The sequence below is a fragment of the Lynx canadensis genome, chromosome X, assembly GCF_007474595.2.
Source record: "Lynx canadensis isolate LIC74 chromosome X, mLynCan4.pri.v2, whole genome shotgun sequence".
NCBI classification, from domain to species: domain Eukaryota; kingdom Metazoa; phylum Chordata; class Mammalia; order Carnivora; family Felidae; genus Lynx; species Lynx canadensis.
In genome coordinates, this window is record NC_044321.2 from 92,242,745 (window position 1) to 92,248,563 (window position 5,819).

Genomic DNA, 5,819 nt, shown 5'->3' on the forward strand with positions numbered 1-5,819 from the left:
TTGCCAGGTGCTGGGCGTTGGGAACTGGGGAGCATGGGGTTTCCTTTTGGGGTGATGAAAAAAATTGGGAACTGGAGAGCGTTAATGGGTATACAGTATTGTAATCCCCTTAACTGGTCACTGCAAAATGGTTAATTTTATGTGAATTTCCTCTCAATAGAAAAAAAATAATTGAAATTTTGTTCAAATTACAGGGGACTGGGGCGCCTGGGTGGCGCAGTCGGTTAAGCGTCCGACTTCAGCCAGGTCACGATCTTGCGGTGCGTGAGTTCGAGCCCCGCGTCGGGCTCTGGGCTGATGGCTCAGAGCCTGGAGCCTGTTTCCGATTCTGTGTCTCCCTCTCTCTCTGCCCCTCCCCCGTTCATGCTCTGTCTCTCTCTGTCCCAAAAATAAATAAACGTTGAAAAAAAAAATCAAATTACAGGGGACTGTAACTTTCAGTATTGAAATACTGAAGATTAGTTCGTTCTTTTTAAGCTGGAGTTAACATCAAAATCAGAAAGTAATATTTAAGGGTTGATGAGAACCAGAGCTAATTGCTTTTGTTTATTTATCTTATTGTTTTTTATTTTAAATCTAGTATAGCTGACATGCAGTGTTACATCAGTTGCAGGTGTACAATATAGTGATTCAACAATTTCATACATTACTCAGTGTTCATCGTGATAAGTCCCCTCTTAATCCCCATCAGCTGTTTCACCCTTCCCCCCATCCACCTCCCCTCTGGGAACCATCAGTTTGCTTCTTGGTTTCTCCCCCCCCCCCCCACCTCTTTTGAGCAGGGGAGACAGGCAGAGAGAGAGAGAGAATTTTAAGCAGGCTCCGTGCTCAGCACAGAGCCCAATGCAGGCCTCGATCCCACGACCCTGGAATCATGACCTGAGCCAAAATCGAGAGTTGGATGCTCAACCGACTGAGCCACCCAAGCACCCCTCGTCTCTTTTTTTTTTTCATTGTTCACTTTTTTTCTTAAATTCCACTTATAAGTGAAGTCATATGGCATTTGTCTTTCTCTGACTGATTTTTCACTTATCATTACCCTCTCTAAATCCATCCATGTTGGGGCGCCTGGGTGGCGCAGTCGGTTAAGCGTCCAACTTCAGCCAGGTCACGATCTCGCGGTCCGTGAGTTCGAGCCCCGCGTCAGGCTCTGGGCTCATGGCTCGGAGCCTGGAGCCTGTTTCCGATTCTGTGTCTCCCTCTCTCTCTGCCCCTCCCCCGTTCATGCTCTGTCTCTCGCTGTCCCAAAAATAAATAAACGTTGAAAAAAAAAATTAAAAAAATAAAAAAAATAAATAAATAAATCCATCCATGTTGTTGCAAACGGCAAGATTTCATTTTTTCTTCTGGCCAAGTAATACTCTATTGTGTATCCATACCATATCTTCATTATCCATTCACCTATCAGGGGACACTGGGGTTGCTTCCATAATTTGGCTATTGTAAATAATGCTGCAATAAACGTAGGGGTGCGTGTATCTTTTGGAATTAGTGTTTTCGTATTCATTGGGTAAATACCCAGGACTGAAATGACTGGGTCATATGGTATTTCTGTTTTTAATTATTTGGGGAACCTCCATGCTGTTTTCCACAGTGGCTGTACCAGTTTGCATTCCCACCAACAGTGCATAAGGGTTCTTTTTTTCTCCACATCCTTGCCAACACATGTCATCTCTTGTGGGTTTTTTTGAATGTTTATTTATTTTTGAGAGAGAGAGAAAGGGAGAGGCATAGAGTGAGAGAGAGAGAGAGAGAGAGAGAGAGAGAGAGAGAGAATCCCAAGCAGGAGCCATGCTGTCAGCACGGAGCCCAATATGGGGCTCAATCCCACGAACTGTAAAATCATGACCTGAGGGAAAATCAAGAGATGGACGCTTCACCGATCGAGTCACCCAGGCGCTCCTCTCGTGTTTTTGATTTTAGCCATTATGACAACTGTACCGTGATATCTCATTGTGTTGCTGTTGTTGTTGTTGTTTTACTAGACTAGAGCAGCTTTATTGGGGGAAGCCAGGGTTACAACGGATTTAAGAGTTGGCATTGGGGCCCTTCTTCTTGCCAAAGGTGGGCGCAACATTGACAAAGCACAGTTGTACTGCACCCACCCCTTGGCTTCAACTGTCTTCCTTGTCTCATATTTGGCCACCTTGAGAGTCTGCCCTTTTCCTTTCCCCGCACGTGAGGGGACCATGGACTTTACCGCCAAGCATGTGGTCGGCTACTTCCAAGGTGATCAGACCCTCGATTCTACACTGACCCAGGGTCGCCTCATCCTCTAGGGGTTTGGCTTCCAAGAGCACAACTTGATCTTCCGGAGCAACACCCTCCAGCGAGGCTACATGAGCCTTGATCTGGGCAACCCTCTTCTGGCCGGTCACCTCTAGGGTGTGTAGGTCCTGGGTGTGGACCAAGAGCTGCATGTCAGCTACTGAACCACCGCCGCTGCAGCTGCTACTGCCTCATGGTGGTTTTGATCTGCATTCCCCTGACGATGAGTGACGTTGAGCATCTTTTCATGTGTCTGTTGGCCATCTGGACGGCTTCTTCACAGAAATGTCTGTTCGTGTTTTCTGCCTGTTTTTTAAATGGATTGTTTGTGGTTTTGGTGTTGAGTTGCATAAGTTCTTTACACATTTTGGATACTAACCATTTATCAGATATGTCATTTGCAAATATCTTCTTTGTTCGTAGGTTGCCTTTTAGTTTTGTTGGTTGTTTCCTTTGCTGGGCAAAAGCTTTTTATCTTGATGAGGTTCTGATAGTTCATGTTTGCTTTTATTTCCCTTGCCTCCGGAGATATGTCTAGAAAAATGTTGCTATGGCCAATGTCAGAGAAATGATTGCCTGGACTGTCTTCTAGGATTTTTATGGTTTCAGGTCTCACCTTTAAGTCTTTTTTTTTTTTTAATTTTTTTTAACGTTTATTTATTTTTGAGAGAGAGAGAGACAGAGCATGAACGAGGGAGGGTCAGAGAGAGAGGGAGACACAGAATTGGAAGCAGGCTCCAGGCTCTGGGCCATCATCAGCCCAGAGCCCGACGCGGGGCTCGAACTCACGGACCGTGAGATGGTGACCTGAGCTGAAGTCGGACGCTTAACCGACTGAGCCACCCAGGCGCCCCTCACCTTTAAGTCTTTAATCCATTTTGATTTCATTTTTGTGTATGGTGTTAGGGGTCCAGTTTCATTCTTCTGCATGTTGGTGTCCAGTTTTCCCAGCACCATTTGTTGAAGAGACTGTCATTTTCCCAGTGCATGTTTTTGCCTCCATCGTCACAGATTAACCGACCATATACTAGGAGGGTTATTTCTGGGCTTTCCATTCTGTTCTGTTGACCTGGGTCTATTTTTGTAACAGTAGCATACCTGTTTTGGTTACTACAGCTTTGTAGTATATCTTGAGATCTGGGATTGTGACACTTCCCGTTTTGTTCTTCTTTTTCAAGATTGCTTTGGCTGTTCAGGGGCTTTTGTAGTTCCACACAAATTTTAGGATTATTTGTTCTAGTTCTGTGAAAAATGCTGTTGGTATTTTGATAGGGATTGCATTAAATCTTTAGATTGATTTGGGTCGTATGGACATTTGCACAATATTTATTATTGCAATCCATGAGGATGAAGTACCTTTCCATTTGTTTGTGTTATCTTCAATTTCTTTCATTGTTTTATAGTTTTCAGAGTACAGGTTTTGCACCTCCTTCGTTAAGTTTATTCCTAGGGATTTTATTGGTTTTGGTGCATTTATAAGTGGGGTTGTTTTCTTAATCTTTCCCTCTGCTGCTTCATCATTACTGTATAGAAATGCAATGGATTTCTGTAGATTGATTTTACATCCTAAGACCTTACTGAATCCATTTACTGGTTCTAGTTAATTATGTTTATATCTTTCTGCTTTTTTCAACTTTGATTTACTTTTTTGCTTCAGTGAAGAAAGCCTCCAGACTTGGCCTGATCTACACCACTGGCTTTCTTGGGTGTCCAGTGTGTAGGTAGCAGATCATGGGACTTCTCCGCCTCCATAATCATGTGAAACCATCTCTTTCTATATAGAGATGGGTAGGGAGAGAGAGAAAGAGAGAGAGAGAGGTAGATAGATATCTCCTATTAATTCTGTTTCTCTGGGGAATTCTCATACACTCAACTAACGGGAAACTTAGCTGAGCAAACACCGAAGACGTAGCCAAGGCCACACCACCTCCCTTACGACACTGCATGTGATTTACACACCTGTACCCAGAGGAAAATAAGTAGCTCCATGAGCACTGGCATTAAAAAGAGAACGGAAGGAAACAAACCATAACGGGCTCTTAACAATGGAGAACAGACTGAGGATTAATGGAAGGAGGTGGGTCAGGGACGGGTTAGATGGGTGATGGGCATTAAGGAGGGCACTTGTGATGAGCACTGGGGGTTGTATGTAAGTGATGATGGCATAACAGTATGAGCATAACACTATCAGCTGTACGCTTGAAATGATTAGATGGTAAATTTCACGTTACGTGTTCTTTTCACAATTGAAAAATAAAACCTTAAAATCAATCAATCAATCAATCATCAATCAATAAATGTTGCAAATGCTTTAAAAAGCCAGCCATATATATTTGGAAAGTGTTGTGGAGTCAATGTTTGTGTCCGTTCAAAATGTATACATTGATAGGAGCGCCTGAGTGTCTCGGCCAGTTAAGCATCCGACTTCGGCTCAGGTCATGAACTCACGGCTCTTGAGTTCGAGCCCCGCGTCGGGCTCTTTGCTGACAGCTCGGAGCCTGGCGCCTGCTTCGGATTCTGGGTCTCCCTCGCTCTCTGCCCCTCCCCCACTCATGCTCTGTCTCTCAAAAATAAATAAACATTAAAAACAATTTCTTGAATGTGTAAATTGAAGCCCTAACCCTCACTGTAATGGTATTTGGAGGTGGGGCTTTGGAGAGGTAATTAGGGTTTGATGAGGTCATAAGGGTAGGGGGCCTGGTCTGATGGGATCAGTGCCCTTATAAGAGGAGACAACAGAGAGCTTGCTCTCTCCTCCCCCACCCTGCTCTAACCCAAAGAAGTCCTGTGAGCACACAGCGAGAAGCAACCACCTGCAGAGACCAAGAGAAGTGGCCTCAGAACAAAACCTACCTTGCCAGTATCTAATGGTGGACTCCCAGAATTGTGAGAAATAAATTCCAGTGGTTTTAGCCACCAAGTCTATGGTGTTTTGTTAGGGAAGCCAGAAGTAAAACATAAAAATTCCAGTTTTTATTTATTGTATTATTTTTTTTTTAATTTTTTTTTTCAACGTTTATTTATTTTTGGGACAGAGAGAGACAGAGCATGAATGGGGGAAGGGCAGAGAGAGAGGGAGACACAGAATCGGAAACAGGCTCCAGGCTCTGAGCCATCAGCCCAGAGCCCGATGCGGGGCTCGAACTCACGCACCGCAAGATCGTGACCTGGCTGAAGTCGGACGCTTAACCGACTGCGCCACCCAGGCGCCCCTATTGTATTATTTTTAATAATTCCAAATATGTTTCATAAAAGGGAAAAAGAAAAGCATTACAAAATAGCCACAGTAGGAGCTTAGTATCAATACATTTTGGAAATCCATATTTTATTTTATTTTATTTTTTTAAAAATTTTTTTAACGTTTTATTTATTTTTGAGACAGAGAGAGACAGAGCATGAACAGGGGAGGGGCAGAGAGAAAGGGAGACACAGAATCGGAAGCAGGCTCCAGGCTCTGAGCCGTCAGCCCAGAGCCCGACGCGGGGCTCGAACTCACGGACCGCGAGATCGTGACCTGAGCTGAAGTCGGCCGCTTAACCGACTGAGCCACC

General features: G+C 44.2%; 1 pseudogene; it reads right to left on the bottom strand.

Moving 5' to 3' along the window:
• Positions 1-2,027: 2,027 nt before the first annotated feature.
• On the bottom strand, positions 2,028-2,426 carry LOC115507520 (annotated as a pseudogene).
• Between the last annotated feature and the right edge of the window lie 3,393 nt (positions 2,427-5,819).